We start from the raw sequence: 18,944 nt of genomic DNA, 5'->3' as shown, positions 1-18,944 counted from the left end.
ACAGAGACAAATCCACAAAATTACAACTACCTTATATTAGACAAAGGTGCTAAAACCATGCAATGGAGAAAGGATAGCATCTTCAACAAATGGTGCTGAGAGAACTGGAAATCCATATGCAACAAAATGAAATTGAATCCCTTTCTCTCACCATGCACAAAAGTCAACTCCAAATGGATCAAGGAGCTAGGAATCAGACCAGAGACTCTGCGTCTAATAGAAGATAACGTTGGTCCTAATCTTCATCACGTGGGGGTAGGCCCCAAATTTCTTAATAAGACACCTATAGCACAAGAGTTAAAACCAAGAATCAACAAATGGGACGAATTCAAACTGAAAAGTTTTTTCTCAGCAAGAGAAATAATATGCGAGGTGAATAGGGAGCTTACATCCTGGGAACAAATTTTTACCCCTCAAACATCAGATAGAGCTCTAATCTCTAGAGTATACAAAGAACTCAAAAAGTTAAACAACAAAAAAGCAAATAACCCAATCAACAAATGGGCCAAGGACTTGAACAGAAACTTCTCAGAAGAGGATATACAATCAATCAACGAATACATGAAAAAATGCTCACCATCTCTAGCAATCAGAGAAATGCAAATTAAAACTACTCTAAGATACCATCTCACTCCAATAAGAATGGCAGCCATTATGAAGTCAAACAACAATAAGTGCTGGAGAGGATGCGGGGAAAAAGGTACACTCATACATTGCTGGTGGGACTGCAAATTGGTGCAGCCAATTTGGAAAGCAGTATGGAAATTCCTTGGAAAGCTGGGAATGGAACCACCATTTGACCCAGCTATTCCCCTTCTCGGACTTTACCCAAAAGACCTAAGAAGAACATACTACAGGGACACAGCCACATCAATGTTTAGAGCAGCACAATTCATAATAGCTAAAATATGGAACCAACCTAGATGCCCTTCAATAGATGAATGGATTAAAAAATGTGGCATTTATACACAATGGCATATTACTCAGCACTAAAAAATAATAAAATCATGGCATTTGCAGGCAAATGGATGGCATTAGAGCAGATTATACTAAGTGAAGTTAGCCAATCCCTAAAAAAACAAATGCCAAATGTCTTCTCTGATATAAGGGGGGTGACTCAAAATGGGATAGGGAGGAAGAGCATGAGAAGAAGACTACTACTAAATAGGGAAGAGAGGTGGGAGGGAAAAAGAGGGAGAAGGGGAGTTGCACAGAAGATGGGAGGAGAACCTCATTGTTATAAGAATACATATATGATGTTGTAATGAGAAAAAGAAAAAAAAAGTGTGTCACATTAGATTGGATAGAGAGAAAGGATGGGAGAAGAGGGGAGGAGTAGGGAGGATAGGAAGGGCAGCAGAACAGAATAGACAATATGATTGATGTATGTACATTCCATGTATGTATTATATATCAAAATGTATTCTACTGTCATGTATGACTAAAAAAAAAAAAAAGAACAAGTGTCTCTAAAACTTAGAGACACAGAAAGAGTGAAAGTAAAAAGATGGAAAGATATATGCAAGGCCCTGGGTTGGATCCCTGACACCAACCAATAAGCAAATGTGTGTGTGTGTGTACGTAATATATATTGTATATTGTATATACAATACACACACATATATATATTCCTTGTATGGTATTAACATAAAAAAAGTAGATGCATAGTGCTATCAGATACATTTGTATCTTCCTGGGCAGGCAGCTGTGCATGGGTTCCCAGAGCAACTTGCACACAGCTGTAGTTTTAAGTGACCCATTTTGGTACTTTGTCACATCAGCTCTAGGAAATGAATACCGGGTAAACTGATCTATCGGGACTTATTTTCATTTGTCTCATATTTCTTCCATTGTTCATTTCCTGCCTTTTGGATTCATGGGGATTTTTTTCTTATTTAGTATATTACATCTGCTAGCAGATTTATTTACAATCCCCAGTCCCTCACCTCCCTTTAAACCACAACTTTCAAAATGATACACTAGAAATCTTTGCAGGCAAAGTTAAAAAGTGAAGTTAATCAATATCTTTGGCTTTCTCCCAAATTATTAAAAAAAAAAAAAACTTTAGAAGATTTTAACTTTGATGACTTCTTTCCTTATATATTATCATTGACCAGTATTTTATTTTATCTTTAAAAAATATAGTCAAGACAATAATAGTGTGTTAAATGACCAATGATTTTTAAATATACTTACATATCTGCCAATTTCCTTGTTAAACACCTCTTCCTCCCATTTGGGATCGTTGTCATTTTTTCTAAAGTAGGAACAGTCAGTCCTTCATATCTGTGAGATCTACATCAGTGGATCCAACCAGCCACAAGTGGAAAATATTTGGAAATTTTTTTTTATCTGTACTGAACATGTACAGACTCATTTTATTGTGATCACTCCTTAACTGATACAGTAAGACAACTGCTCTAAGTAGCATTTCTGCTGTGCTAGGTATTATGAGTAATCTCAAGATGATTTAGAGTATATAGGAGGTGGGGGCAGCTCATGGAAGAGTATTTACCCAGCATAAGTGAGCCCCTGGGTTCAATCCCCAGTACCATGCAACAAACAAAGAATATAGGAAGGTGTACATAGATTATCTGCAAATACTATGCATATACTTCTGGTGTCTGTGGGGATCCTGGAGCCAGTCCCACGTAAATACTGAGGGACAACTATATTTTGGAGTTTTCTTTAAGGTCCATTGTAGTAGATTCTCTCAGCTTTTGACTGCTCTTGAAGGATAGTTTTGCTGGGAATCGAATTCCAAGCTGACCATTGTTTCCTTTCAACACATCGAGTGTTCGACTGCACTGTACCCTGGCTTCCTTCACCACTGTTGAGGAGCTGGCCAGCAGCTGGGGATTGCAGATTTCTCTCTGGCTACCTTCAAAGGGCTGAATCCTCCCACTCAGACAGGAAATGAAAGTACACACTGCAGAGCTCAGGGCTCAGGGAAGGAGAAAGAGGGAAGATCACGGCAGCAGGAGCTTCTGAGGAGGCGGGAAGGGTGTTCTCTGACTTTTCGGTCTTTGCAGGAAGACTCCCCTGGATTCATTAAGGGAGAGAAATTGGAACTCTTTTTACCAACTTTAAGGGCCAAAAATCTAGAGGGCACCCAGATTTGAACTGGGGACCTCTGCCTCTGTCCCTGGGTGAGGGCAGGCTGAGCACCCCAAAGCAGAGATGTGAATGCCCATTGGGCTGGCCAACCCTGCAAATACCTCAAAGACAGAACCTGTACCATTGGGCACCAGGTCACAGCTCTCTCCACAAAACCACACCCTAGGATGCAGGCTGTCACTCTCCTGTTGCCCCAGAGCTCCGGGCAAGATTCAACCCTTTAATCTACTGGGCAAGATCAACCCTCTGAAAAAAATCAAAGAGGTGATTTTCTCTAAACTTCAAGTCCAGCCTTCTGTGCTCCGATCTGGGACCCTGGGTCAAAGACACCGTGAACAATGCTCCTCCTTTCACAGCTTCCTGACTGGTCCTGCCAAGAGGGCGGTGTAGGGACAGGAATGGCCGAGCAGGGAGAGGCCCTTCCTCCTCTGGCCTGCTTCAGGCTCCTATCAGAGTCCCCTGGCAGACGGCTCATCCCAGCATCCACAGTGACTGCAGACTGCAGCTTAGGGCTCACAGGACTACCTGCATCACGTCTGCTCAGGGACACTTGCACCTTCTTGGGAGCCTGGACCCTTGGCCCAACCTCTTCTCCTGACTCCCCGAGCCTAGGGATGGCAGTAGCTCCCTGAGGGACTTCCTCCAGGCTGTTCAGTCTTCCTCTAATTCCTCGTGACTCCCCAGCCCCCCAAAGACATGTTGAAGTCCTAACACTCAGTGCCCCCAAATGACTTTATTTGGAAACAGGTCACTGCTGATGTGATTAGCTAAGGTGAATGAAATCATATTACAGTTGGGCGGGCCTTCGTCCAATAGGACTGATGTCCTAATAAGAAGAGGAGAAAGAGATGTCTAGGGGAAGATGGCCGTGAAGATGGAGGCAGAGATGGGAGGGCTGCATCTCAAGCCAGGGAATGCCAAGGTCGCTCAACAAACATCCGAAGCTGGAAGAGGCAAGAAAGGGTTTCCCCCAGGGCCTTCAGAGAGCGCAGGACTCTGATTTCTCCAGGACTGTGAGGCAATGTATTTCTGTTGTCTTAAGCCATCCATTTGTGGTACTTTGTTAAGGCAGTGGAAACTGATATACTGGTTATCAATCATGTATATTGAATTCTTTCTGTTAAAATAACTGGTGTAAAGCCATGTCTGCATGGAGTATCCTGTTGAAGTGGCCATATCGTCACTAGCAGGAGAAACTGTGCTGCACAGAAGCCCAGGGACAGAGAGTTGGAAGTTCATCACTGTGGTGATGTTCCTGGGAAAGACTTGTGACAAATGACCAGGGGATGGGTTCTGTGTGCCACTGTGCCCAATCTCAGGGTGCTCCTCTTTTTATGGACTTAGGTGAAGGGTCTTGGGGGTGAGACTGATAAGCTCCTGTGTCTGATGTTTCTGATATGATTTGAGATGCCCAAGTGTCCAAGTGCTCCTGATTTAATTTTTTTAAAAATATTTATTTTTTAGTTGTAGGTGGACACAATACCTTTATTTTATTTATTTTTATGTGGAGCTGAGGATCAAACCTAGGGCCTTGCATGTGCCAAGTGAGTGCTCTACTACTGAGCCACAACCCCCTGATTTAATCTTACTAATTATTTTATTGGCATGAATAAATTATCGACCAATTTGTGCCTTATGGTTGATCTGGGCAGATGGTGGTTGTTGACTTATATAAACAAGGCATGGAGTCATTCTCTCTTAACTCTTGTCAAGATGGAGTGACTCAGGCAAACTACTGCTTTGGTGTAACTCAGGGCTAGGCCCAGCCTGAACACTGCTGTTCTATACAGCATGAGTATAGGGCAGAGCACAGCCTCCTCTCCACGGAGCTCTAGTCAGTGGGGGGACTGGGAAATGGTCTCTAGTCAAGTAAAGCTTGATTTTGTCAATTCAGCTCAAGGAGGAAAAGTATTTCAAAGGGAGCACCTAAATTTGAACAAGGGACCTCTTGATCTACAGCCAATGCTCTATCCATGAGCCATGCCCCCTTTTATTGAGAACAAGTATAATTAGTCCCTGTTTATAATTCCAGCTACACAGGTACAGGTGCTCATTCTGTCTCTGCAGAGAGCTGTGCATCCTGTCCGACTGGCATAATCATCCTTCTTTTGCAAAAAGACACCATCACTTCTTGGCACCATCTTGGAAGGCCACTGAAGGTTCCATCTGAAAATGCAGCCTGTGCAGCTTGGTGCACAGACAGAAGACCAGCCCAGAGGGAAGCTGCTGCTTTTTGAACAAGGACTGGAACCTTCATTCCCAGCTTTTCACTTGACATCACTTCCCAATAACCAATGGCATGGAGCCAACATGACCCCTAGGTCCCCTGGAAATCCTACCTCGGTTTCAGGCATTGAAATTTCAGATGCATCTCGCCTTTGTCTCATACCTGCCCTTCGAGCGGCAGACTCACTGTGCACTGGTTGCTGCTCCAGCCCATTGAATTTTTTCTACTTGCTTAAGTCCACCGACACAGAACCCTCCACACTGCAAGCTCCACTCAGCAGGTGCATTACGGACAGGAGCAAGGTGCAGAAGAAGCATCTGACTTGTGTTGAGCTGGGAAAGAAGAAAGAAAGAAAAGGGAAGAGCCAGCAGAGGGGCTGTGACTTGTTTCCAATTAATGCAGCCCGGCTAAATCTGCATGTGTCTATTTCCTATTGTCACACTCTGTCTCCTCTCCTCCAGGAGGAACTTTCCTTGCCCCTGAGTCCCTGAGGATGGAGACGTGAGAAAGAAAAAGGTCTTCTCCATCTTCCTTCAATAAAATCGGTTTTGCCTCATTCCTCCCCTCAAAAAAAAAAAAAAAAAAAAAAAAGAAGAAGAAGAAAGAAAGAAAAAAAGAAATGAAGGAAGCAAGAGCAAAGTAGCCTTTTCTTGCCCAGGTAACTTTAATGATCATTTTTTTAAATATTTTTTTTTAGGTGTAGATGGACACAACAAGATGCCTTTTATTTTTTAATGTTTAAAAAATATTTATATTTTAGTTTTTTTTTTTTAGGTGGACACAATATCTTTATTTTTATTTTTATGTGTTGTTGAGGATCGAACGTGGGTCCGGCCCGTGCCAGGTGAGTGCGCTACCACTTGAGCCACATCCCCAGCCCCTAATGATCAATCTTATTTAATAGAAAGTCCTGTGGTTGCAGCCTGAATTCAGCAATTAAAATTTCCACTCCACATAATGATCAATTCTCTGGAATCATTTCAACTACTCTCCTCACCTAGTAGTGGGTGAGTTGGGACAGGCCCTTCTCCTCCGCCTTTCTCCACCTAGCATTCAGCCCTTGCGTTCAGAATGTAGAGAAGAAAGGGACAATAAGAAAGCACTTAGCTGACTGGTACTATATTAAGGCAGATTTTCTTTTCTGGGTCTGCAAGTGTTTAAAATTATCCTTGGGTCAGGCACAGTGGTGCAGGGCTCAGGAGGTTGAGGTAGGAAGATTGCATGTTCAAAGTCAGCCTCAGCAACTGAGCAAGGCCCTAAGCAACTCAGTGAGACCCTGTCTCTAAATAAAATGCAAAATGTTCGAGTGCGCCTGAGTTCAATTCTCGGTACCAAGAAAGAAAAAAAGAAAAAAGAAAAGAAAAAGAAAAAGAAAACACCGTTTCTCCCTTTACCAATTCACTTAATTTTTTTTTTGGTAGTTGTAGATAAATAGCATGCCTTTATTTTATTTGCTTATTTTTATATGGTGCTGAGGATTGAACCCAGTGGCTCACACACGTGAGGCAAGCTCTCTGTCACTGAGCTATGGTCCCAGCCCCTCTTTTTGTTGTTGTTGTTGTTGTACCTTTATTTTATTTATTCATATATGGTGCTGAGAATTGAACCCGGTGCCTCATGCATGCTAGGCAAGCGCTCTACCACTGAGCTACAAACCCACACCCCAGCCCCTTTACCAATTCTTGATCTAGTTGAAACTTGATTTATCCTAACTTTGTGGAGGAAGTAGAAGAACAACTTTATTTTTGCTTGACTTGAGTAAAAACAAAACAATGTTGCCTCTTTATTGTTGAATGTAGTTTTAATTTCTCTGATTTCTAGCAATGTTGAGTATCTTTTCATAAATGTATTGGTCATGACAATAACCTCTTCTGTGAATTCTAATTCTGTCTTTGTCCATTCTTCTGCTGGGTCGACTATTTTTTCTTTTCTGTTTGATCTGTAGGGATTCTTTTTTAAAAAATAACTTAAACGTTTTTAATTGTTATAAAAAACCATAAAATATAAAATTAGCCATCTTAACCATTTTAAATGTTCAGTTCAGTAAGGTTAAGTACACTTCATTAATATAATCCATCTCCAGAAGTTTTTCATCTTGCCTATATTCTGGTACAAATCCATTCCCAACATCTGTGTTGCAAAATTCAGTCTCTTGTTTGGGAAGTTATTTGCCATATAAAAATTTAAATTTTGATATAATCAAAATCATCTTTTACAGTTCTTTTATATAAAGATTAAAATGTTCTTTTCTAGTTCATGATTTGTGTGTCAGAAACTCTAATCTGGGCCATATTTATGAATGTAAATAATGAATAAATACCCTCTTCTTGGCTAAACTTTAATCTGGTTCCTGAACCTTCCCCAAGCCCATTTGTGTACTTCCTTGTAAAATCCAGTTTTAGCCAAGATCCCAGCTAAGTCAGTTTAGCAAGAACCATCCTTGGTGTCTGATTGCCTTGTGTATCTGATCAGGTTCCCTGTCCTCCTCCTCTGCGTTCCAGGGACTGTCTGGCCATGGTGGCCTGTCTCCAGCGGGAATCTCGTTCGGTTGGTTTTGCAAGAATCCCACTTTCTCCTCTCAGTGTATTTCCACTCACTGACCCCCCTGCTCCTTGGCTTACGTTTTCACTTGTCCATGCTTTAGTCAGAGTTGAAACCCGTCTCTCTTTCCTCCCTGCAAGACCTGGTTGCCGTGGTCTGTGTACCCATCTCAGTGGTCCAGAATAGTTTTCCTCGCTCTGCTTTAAGTATCTTTGAATAATTTTCTCTTTAAGAGTATGCATAGATGAGTGTGTGTGTGTGTGTGTGTGTGTGTGTTTTCTAAAAGTTTGAGTTCATGTTTAGGTCTTTATTTGGATTCTTAACGGAGTGAGATAGAGATCATTTGTGATGTTTGTTTTTTCAGTGCTGGGGATCAAACCCAGGGCCTCACACATTGTTAGGCAAATGTTTTAACACTGAACCTGCATCCCAGCTCTGTGATTTTTTTTTTTTTTTGAGACAATGAATCCAGTACCCTTTATTGAGTCCACCATTTGTCCACTGATTGGTGACACCATCTAGGTCTGGATATTCTCAAATCACACTTCATCTAAAGCTGTCCAATAGAAATATAATGCAAACAACAAATGTGAGCCACATGTAATTTTGTTTTCTAGTAGACACATTCAAGCAATCATAAATTATTAAAATCATCTTGATTCCATATTTTACTTAATCCAAAAATATCAAAAATATTGTCATTACAACATGTAATTAATATAAAAAATATTAACAAGATATTTTACATTTTTTTGTAATGAGTATTCAACAATCTGATGGGAAGGACTTTTTCATGTGTTCTTTTTGTGCAGAATGTTGGAATGCCTTCCCCGCTGTGGAGAATGTCTTCCTTACAAAACCAGCATCCTCAAAATAGAAGCTAGAAACCCCTGTTCTCCAGGACCCTTGCAGAGGGTTGTGGAATGGCCTCGGCTGCAAGGAGCTGATGCTCTGGTTCCAGGCTTGAAGGGGGAAGAGGAGGGAAGGCGCAGAGCCCTTTGGCCTGCAAGGGAGCAGTCACTGTTGTCCTGCTATCAGGGCCTGGGGTGGGAACACAAGTGGCATGAGGACTGGTTTCTGGAAGGAGAGTAGAGGGTGGCACCCAGCGCTGGGTGCTGCCTCGGTTGTTTCTCCACCAACCAACCAGCTCTGCAGCTTGGTGGGGCGTCCCTCCTGGGAGGTTAGCCTGAGCCACACCTTCCACAACTCTGACCTTGCGAGGAGCTTTCTAATAAATGTCAACTGCTCAGTCTTGGCTTCTAGGCCCTGACTGACACAGGGAGCTGAATCTTGAGGTACCTACTGCTTCACACAGAAGAGTGAGAAGTGGATTTCCAAGAAGGCTGAATTAAATCAGGGCTTTTCAAACTGTCTCTGGTGAAGGGTCAGCTTTATTTATTTTTTCTTATAATCTGTCCTGGATCAATACTAGCCCATCAGACTCACAGATGTTGAGACGCACACACCACCAGAACTGACCATGGCAGATTGTCCTGGACTTTGTAATTGCTGACTCTCAATTTCTGAATGGTTCACAGCACAGACCAGCAACAAAGAGTTGGTGGACAGGTCCCAGGTCGCCAGGTCTACAGGATGTGCTGATGGAGCCTCTGGTGGCTCTTTGCCTTTCCCACTCTTCTGAGTCCTCTGCAGACCTGCTTTTCCAAACCAGCAAGAGAATCATGCACAGTAGTTCGGAGCCATATCCAGCTGGAGAGCAATGGCCATGATGCCGAGGCGGGAGGCTCACTGCAGGAGTACCTCTCATTTCTCATGTGAAGGAAAGGAGGTTCCTGGGGCAGCTTAGGGCAGAGGAGCAGCCAAATGTCAATGGTCCCTGGAGTGTCCCACGTCTTGTACAGAGGTGGGCTTGGACCAGGCATACCCGGGTAGACCATAGACCCTGCAGCCCTCACATGCAGCACCATTTCGGCATTTTTTTTTGAAGGGGGGGGACATAAACAAAATAAGGAAAAAATCCAGAGTCACTGTGTTTCATAATTATGTAGTTGGTAAAGTTGTGTCATGCAAAACTTAATGGCAATAATCACCATCTCTCCAATGTCCCATCTATAAAGACCTATTATATGAATATCTGCTGGTTTCCAGAACCAACAAAATATATTTCTCAGTTGATGAATTGGGATGTTTTAATTTCTGTTTGATTATCAGGAAATCAGAAGATAATATTTGTGTTCCCAGTAGTAGCAGCTTCTAATGACAGCTCTTTGGAATAAATGTCTCTTGCCTTTTCTAGACATTCAGGTCTTGCCTCCTATAGCACACATTTGTCTGGTTAGAATTTTATTGTGTTTTTATTGTAAACTGTCTCAGATCCAATTCTTTTTAAGAGGAAGCATGGTATAAACAAATAAAATGAGGAAAGTAATAATTACTCAGTAGGGAGAGAGAAAACCTAGGGCAGGCTCCCACCCTCCAGGAAATGATTATGGCTGAGGACTTAAAAATGAAACAGGAAAAAATGTGACAACAGGAACACTTCAGTGTTCACCATGTTGGGAAAATTCGATGTTGGGAGGCTGGATCTGCCAGATAACAGGGGTTGACTTCTCCTTAAGAAAAGGTTGGAATAAAAAAATAAATAAATAAATAAATAAGAAAAAGGAAAAAAAAAAGATTTTGATACCTGCCTCATTTAAATATAAAAAAGAAAAGAAAAGGTTGGTGACACAGGGGGCACCTGGATTTGAACCAGGGACCTCTTGATCTGCAGTCAAATGCTCTACCCCTGAGCTACACCCCCAGAGGACATTGTTGGTTCATTAAACACTTTCATAAGCACAGTTATTCTATGGCCAACCCTGTCTCTTTGGGAGTTACCCAAGCTGCTGTTCTGCTCACCCACCTCCACACTTGCTAGAACCTGTTTCTCTTCTCCAAAATATTCCCACCTGTGCCCACCTAAGCATCTCTCTCCCCAGCCCACTAAAACACTTCTTACCCTCACCATTATGATGATGATTGTGATGATGATGATGATGATGATGATGATGATGAACAAAGGTATCTCCCTACACCACTTAATATCTAAGAAGTTTTCTTTCTTTCTTCTTCTCTATTTCCATTCTTTGGCTTGGTTTCCTTTTGCAGGGACCAGGCCTGGGCCGTAGGAGGCTCTCAGGAGCTTGGCTAGCCCCACTGAGGCTAGGCCAATTAAGGGGCAGCCTCAGGTTTCTGGAGGATGAGGAATATGTAAGGTTAACTCCAAATGTCAGCAAAGCTGTAGGCCTTAAGCATTTGTCTTCTTGCTCTGAAACTCAAAGAGCCTCTACCTAACAGTAGTAAATGTTCTTGTCCTGAGCCTTCATCAATTATACTTCTGTTTTGAGCCTTTCTTGGGCATCACACACTACTATACTATTAGCAATGGTTATCCATGGTTTTGTTTAGATTGGCCTGTGGCTTTCTTTTTGGAATATGGTCTTTTAATTTATTTCATATCAGGAGCATGCAAACTTCCTGGGATAATTTGGAGAGATTTTCACAGTTTTCCATGCTCTGGAATATTATATAAAACACAAGAGTGTCCTATTCCTCTCTACATGTTGGGGAAAACTTGGCTGGAAGCCCTCTGGATGTGGTGACTTTGTGAAGAGGTGCTCCTTGTCTTTTAAATGTGTTCCATCATTACTGGCCTATTCAGGTGCCCCACTTCTTCTGGGCCATATTTACTGATTAATTTTCACCAAGAAAATGGAATGAAGTTGTCCATAGTATTCTAGTATTCTCTTATACTGTGAAAATGTGAAAATTCACTTAGGCATGTTTTGGTTTTCCTTTATGATGTTGCTCATTTGTCTCTTTGGTTTATTCTCAGTTGAACCACTTGAATGTTTGCTGGTTTCTTTGTGGGGTGCTGGAGAGGGAACCCAGGGCCTTGTACATGGGAAGTGCACACTCTACATCTGAGCTACATCCCCAGCCCACTTGCTTATTTTTTTTTGAGGCAGAAATTGAGATGCAACTTCAGTTACCAGAAGTTGGTCGGCATATTTTTTTGCTTCATGTACATTTGAAGCTCTGTTAATAAATGAATACACATTGAAGATTGTTATATTTCCTTGATGAATTGATCTTTGCGCCATTAAGGATCATCCTTTTTAACACCGACAATTTCCCTTATTCTGAAGTCGACATAATCTGTTGTAAAATAGCCTCTCCATCTTCCTTTTGGTTAATGTTTAGCACATCTTTTTCTCCCTTTTAATTTAAAATGTCTTTATACGAAAAAGACATATATTTAGTGTTTTTGTAGGCAGCATATAGTTGTTTTTAAAAATCTACCTTAACAGTCTGGGGATGTGGCTCTGTGGTAGAGCCCTCACCTAGCACGTGTGAGGCCCTGGCTTCGATCCTCAGCACCACATAAAAAATAAATAAAATAAAGATTTTGTGTCCAACCATAACTAAAAAATAACTATTAAAAAATCTTCCCTAACAATCTCTGACTTTTAATTGGAATCTTAAACCATTTGTACCTAAAGTGATTGTCTGTGGGGTTGCATTTGTATCTGTCATGTTAGTACTTAGGTTCTGTTTGTCCGATATGTTCTTTATTCTTTTTCCCCTAACTTTGGATTGAGTATTTTTTAATACCTTTAGTTTTATTTATTTATTTACTTACTTATTTATGTGGTGCTGAGGATCGAACTCAGTGCCTCGGATGTGCTAGGCGAGAGCTCTACCGCTGAGCCACAACCGCAGCCCTGGATTGAGTATATTTGTTGATTTCATTTTGTCTCTACCACCAGCTTATTAGCTATTCTTCTTTGTTTTATAATTTTCACTGGTTCCTCTAGGGATTACAGCATCATCTTTAATTTAATACACTTTGCTTTCAGCAATGTAATGCCACTTCACTGATGTCGTAAGAATTTCCCTTCCCCCACTTTGCCCTTTGTGTTGTTGATGCCATAGATTTTACTTCTTCTGTGTACTGTGAGCTCCTACTACATTGCTATTATTTTTGCTTTAACCTTCAATTATCTTTTTAAAAGATTTAAAATGGGAATTAATAGTTCTGTTTATCTAGATATTTGCCATTTCTAATCCTCTTAATTAATTTAATTCATATTTTCATCTGATATTATTTTTGTCTTTGCCTGAAGAACTCCATTATTTCCTGGTCTACTGGTGTTGAATCCTTTCAGTTTTTGTTGGTCTTGAAAAAAATAGTGTGTATTTCCTTCATTGTTAAAGGTACTTTCACTGAGATAGAGCTCATGGATACAGAATGAATAGCATTTAAAAAATTTTTTTTAGTTGTTGATGGACGCAATACCACTGAGCCACAATCCCAGCACAACACCTTCATTTTATTTATTTATGTGGTGCTGTGGATCAAACCCAGTGCCTCACTCATGCCAGGCAAGTGCTCTACCACTGAGCCACAACCGCAGCCCCAGAATGAATAGCATTTTTAAAAAGATGTTCCTTTTTCCTCCTCTCTGAACAACGAGGTTCTAATGTGAAGTCTGCTTTTCATTCCTCTGTGTGAAATGTATTCCCCCTACTTCTGAGTGTCTTTAGTCTTTTTCTCTTTATCACTTGCTTTTGGAAAGTTTATCATGATGGGCTTTGGTTTGATTTTCTTTGTGATTCTCATGCTTGGGTTTGTTGAGATTCTAGATCTGTGGATTTCTAGTTTTCATCCAATTTAAAAACTTTGGGCCACTTAAAAAATATTTCTGTCCCTTTCTCTTTGCTTTCTTCCTCGGGTGCTGCAAATAGGTGTATACCAGACTTCTTGTACTTGTCTCACAGCTCACTAAACCTGTGCACCTGTTTTCTGTATTCTTCTCTGTACTTCATTTTGTAGCTTATACTGCTGGGTCTTTAAATTCAGTAATCTTTTCTTCTAGAATATCTAATCTTGCTATTTTATATTTCATTACAATGAAGCATTTCATTTATCAAAGTTATATTTGAGTCTTTTTATATCTTTATTCTCTTCACTTTTAGTTTCTTTTTCATACTTGAGTGTGTTCATAAGGCCATCCAGCTCTCTGGCTCCCTCTGAATTTGGCTCTGTGACCCACCCCAGATTCACTCCATGGACACGGCGTCCCCCCTCCCCTTGCCTGCTCCCAGGACGGCCTTCCCTGTCTTCACTTCCTGGCCTTTCTTGACTCTTCGTGATCCCTGTTGTTTGATAGAGAAGATGAAAAGCCCCGAGATGGTGTGGCCTGAGAAAAAGGAGTGCTATTTGCGGGGTGGGGGCGTTATCAGGGACTGAACTCAGGGGCACTTGACCACTGAGCCACATCCTCAGCCCTATTTTGTGTTTTATTTAGAGACAGGGTCTCACTGAGTTGCTTAGCACCTCACTTTTGCTGAGGCTGGCTTTGAACTCACGATCCTCCTGCCTCAGCTTCCCAAGCCACTGAGATTACAGGCATGCACCCCCACTGTGTCCGGGGAAGACAGTGCTATTTTAAAGATCTTTTCTGCTAACTCCATCATTTCTCTCCTTTCTGCTTCTGTTTTTCTGAATATGGTCATGTTTTCCTCTTTCTTTGCATTCCTGGTCATTTTTGTTTATATTCTGGACATGTTGAATTTTATGTTGTAAAAATGTAAAATTGGGTGCTAAGTTTGGCTGTGCTTCTTTAAAGAATATTGAATACTAGATGTAGATGGATTCCTGTAAAGAGTGTTGGACTTTGTTCTGGATGTGCTCAGCTGCTATTTTGTGAGAGGACCACATGCCTAGAACCTGAGAGTAAGGACAGAGGGACCTCAGTCATATGACCACAGGGGAATAAATTCAGCCAAAACCAGTGAGCTTGGAAGAGAACTTGAGCCTCAGACACAAATGCAGTCTGAGTGACTCCTTGGTCTCCATTTCTGAGACCGTGGGGAGATGACCAGCGGACACAGCTGAACTCCTGTCTCGCATGCGCCTGTGGATATATGTAGTTTTAAAGATGTTTTAGTTATAGATGGATGCAACATCTTTATTTTGTTTATTTATTTTTTTGTGGTGCTGAGGATTGAACCCAGTGCCTCCCACGTGTGAGGCAGGTGCTCCACCACTGAGCTACAACCCCGGCCCCTGCCTGTGGGGTTTCAATATGGGAAGGGACTGGGCAGTGATAATGCAGAGAAGCCGATGCTGCCGACACGTTCTCATTCCTTTCACTTTCCAAGAGACGGGGGCATGCCATGTCGTGCACAGCCACATAAGCAATCCCCAGTTTTGATCAGGAGGCTGACGGAGGAAGGGGAAGACCTGGACCAGAGTCTTTACTGGGGGTTTTCCAGGGGAAAGGCAAGCGCAGCATGGAAAATGTCTTGGATTGGCAAGTTGGAGTAATTCTGGTGCATCTTAGGACGTCGGCTGTCCCTATGTGTCCAGGGTCCAGACAGACGGACTCCAGAGGGAGGCTGGAGGAGTCCTCCAGGCCACCCACAGGCCACAGGTGTCCCTCAAGACCATCCAGCTCTCTGGCTCCCTCTGAATTTGGCTCTGTGACCCACCCCAGATTCACTCCATGGACACGGTGTCCCTCCTCCCCTTGCCTGCTCCCAGGACGGCCTTCCCTGTCTTCACTTCCTGGCCTTTCTTGACTCTTTGTGATCCCTGTTGTTTGATAGAGAAGATGAAAAGCCCCGAGATAGTGCGGCCTGAGAAAAAAGAGTGGAAAAGAAAGCCATCCATTGACAGCTTTAATCTCTTTCAAGACAAATCCTCTCCAGGTGCTGGCCACAGACCCCAACCCCAAAACCCAAATTCCTGGGTGCCAAACTGACATGCTCACTAAATCACCTCTCGGTCTAACCTGTATAAGCCCAAACGCCTCCTTTAGCCAGTGTTATTTTCCACCAGGAAAGTGGGTCCTCCAGAGTGCATCACCCCGTCCTCCATGAAACTTTGTTCCTAAATGAAGAGCTGAGCTGATCCATGAAGTTTGTGTCTCGCGGTCTTTTTGTGCTAACACCTGAGTCCATTCTCCCTTGTGGTAGGTGTCTATATATCTAGTCAATAATAAAAATGTCCCCAGCAACCTCTCTTCAATGACAAAACAGGGAGATGAAAGATGTTTTGGCCATTACTTTTAATTCTCCCAAATCTGGCCAGGGATTCATGGCTTCCTCTCTTTCTTCTAATTCCTAAATGACAGACCACAATTCTTTAAAAATTTGTTTGTATTAAAGCTATATGTACATGTCACTTAGGAAGTTTAGGTGGGTGCGTGGAGGGCAATGTTATTTAACCAAGAATGAAGGACATTCTGACTTGTGCCACCACATGGGCAAACCTTTGGGACATCGTGCCCATGGTCAGTAAGCCAGTCCAAAGATGGCCAGACTGTCCTATTCCACATATGCAAGGCACCTTGTCAAATGCACAGGGACAGAAGATAGAAAGGTGGGTGCCAGGGGTTGTAGCAAGGCAGGAATGCTGCCAAGGGTATTGGGGAAGCTGACAGTTCTGGAGATGAAGGTGTGGGTGGTGGCACAATTGTGCGCGTGTGCTTCATGCAACTGAATCGTACCCTTTAAAATGATCAAAATGCAAAATGACGGGGCCCGAGATATAGCTCAGTTGGTAGAGTGCTTCATCATATGCACAAGGCCCTGGGTTCAGTCCCGAGCAACACACACACACATACACACACACACACACAAAAAGTAATAAAATAAAATGGTCAAAATGGCAACTTTCATGTTAGGTCATGTTAGGCGTATTTTATCAAAATAACAAAAAGAAAAAAAAGGGAATAATTTTTTACAAAACCCTGGCAGCCCCATCTCTCTCCTCTGTATGCAACCCCTGCTCACCAAGGGCCAACGCGCAGCTCAGCTTTGTTCTTCCTGCCATTAATTCTACAGATCCAAAAAACAGGCTAGAGTGGTCCTTTTGATTTTTAAGTTGAATTTTATCTAAGTTTGTATTGTGAAAGAATTCTGTTCTTGTATAAGCCTTGTTCCTCCCCATTCCCCCACATGCCACACACAGACACATACACAGGCTCCACATACACACACATACACAGAGACATACCACACACATATACAGACACACACATATACAGACATATATTACACACTGACAAATATGCACACACCCCACACACATATACACATACCACCGTGTCCACATACCATACCTATATGTATATACCACACCCCCCCACATACACACTCACACACCACTACACCACACACTTCCTCTCCCTCCAGTCTTGCAACTCAATATTCAGTATTTATAGAATGTCCATGTCAGTACATTTTTACAGCTGAGTTTCCTTTTTTAAAAAACATTTATTTTTTAGTTTTAAGTGGACACAATATCTTTATTTTTTAAAATTTTTATGTGGTGCTGAGAATCAAACCCGGTGCCTCATACATGCCAGGCAAGGGCTCTACCAGCCCACAGCTGAGTTTCATAGCATTCCTTGATTAGCTTTTCTCTCTTGTATAACTCTATTTCCCTGAGAGTTTTGTGATTCATTGCTTTTTATGAACCCAGTTAATCATCCCAGTGACTCTGACAGAGGAGTAAATCTTTTCTTACATCTCCTGGAGACCTGCCTTCTGAAGTGCTCCATCTTCCTGCTTGAACTGCCTGCCCCCTGCTCTGCGGGCTGGCTGCCAGCTGTCATTCAGGTACCTCCTTCCCCCACTGGCCTGGGGTCTCTACCCTTGCTGCCCTCCGTGGTCTGTTGCATCAGCTTGGCGTGTCCTCCAGTGGTTCCTGGAACCTGGGATCTCTGCAGACGCCTTCTTCTAAGGCGTGCTCAGTTGGCAGTTTATGTGGGATTCCATGCCCAGAGTTGGGAGTAATTTTTCTCCCTGTTGCAGTTCAGATATGAGGCATCCCACAAAAGCCCGTGTGTCAGAATGCAAGAACATTCAGAGGTGAAATTATTAGATTATGAGAGATGAAACCTGAGAAGTGGATTCATCCACTGATATGGGTTAACCCGGTGGCAAGTGTAGGCAGGGAGTGTGTGGCTGGAGGAAGTAAGTCACTGGGGGTGTGCCTTTGGGGTTTATGTTTTGTCCCTGGTGGGTGGAGTGCCCTCTGCTTCCTGGTTGCCAAGGCCTGAATTGCTTTTCTCCACCACACCCTTCTGCCATGATATTCTACCTCCCTTGGGCCCAGAGCAATGGAATGGCTGACCATGGACTGAACCTCAGAAGCCACAAGCTAAAATAAACTTTCTCTTCTCTAAATTGTTCTCATCAGCAATTAGAAGCTGACTAATATCAGTTTTTCTCTAACTTTCATTGTTACTGTTAAGAATTTAATGGGATTTTAATTCCTTATCCTCTGAATCTGCCCTTTCCCTCTCTCTTTCCATAGAAGCCTTTAAGATTCTATGATTTCAGAACGTGGCTCCCTGGTGAGAGTCTTAATGTTGGTAGCTCCTGTCTGCAAGCTCATCACTTGGGCACTGGGAAAGTCCTCCTCTCTGTCTTCTGAATTCTTTCCTTTTGGACTTCTGTTGTTTGAAAGTTGGACTTTCTAATCCCAACGGCTTGGGAGGTTGAGGCAGGAGGACTTCAAGTTTAAAGTTAGCCTCAGCAACTTAGCAAGACACTATCTCTAATAAAGGGGCTGGGGGTGTGGCTCAGTGGCTAAATCCCCCAGGATTCAATTCCCAGTACCAAAAAAAGAAAAGAAAAAAGAAAGAAAGAAAAAAAAGAGAAATCTGGACTTTCTAGATCTATCCTTCAATTTTTAAAATATTTTTTAGATGTTGATGGACCTTTACTTTCTTCACTTATTTGTATGCAGTGCTGAGAATTGAACCCAGTGCCCCACACATGCTAGGCAAGTGCTCGACCACTGAGCCACAACCCAGCCCCTATCTTCCAATTTTTAAATCTGCTTCCCCTTCCTATTTTTCTCATTATCTTTTTGTTCTACTTTCTGGATGAATTTTCTTTTAATTCTTCTCTTGAATTTTTTATTTCTTTTGTCATATTTTAAACTTCTGAGCCTTCTTTCTTATTCTCTGAAGTCCTTTTGTTGTTTGTATTTCATGCATGCAGTGATCTGAAAGCCACTTCCCCTCAGTGACAGGAC

At 42.2% G+C, this 18,944-nt stretch overlaps 1 non-coding gene across 1 annotated transcript; it reads right to left on the bottom strand.

Annotated features, from left to right (window-relative positions):
- Window positions 1-10,577: 10,577 nt before the first annotated feature.
- Trnac-gca (transfer RNA cysteine (anticodon GCA)) lies at window positions 10,578-10,649 on the bottom strand. The gene has a single exon. It is a non-coding gene; the product is annotated as a tRNA-Cys (tRNA).
- Window positions 10,650-18,944: the final 8,295 nt, after the last annotated feature.

This window comes from Marmota flaviventris, chromosome 1 (assembly GCF_047511675.1).
Source record: "Marmota flaviventris isolate mMarFla1 chromosome 1, mMarFla1.hap1, whole genome shotgun sequence".
Classification (NCBI taxonomy): Eukaryota; Metazoa; Chordata; class Mammalia; order Rodentia; family Sciuridae; genus Marmota; species Marmota flaviventris.
This window is presented reverse-complemented; position numbering and strand designations above follow the sequence as displayed.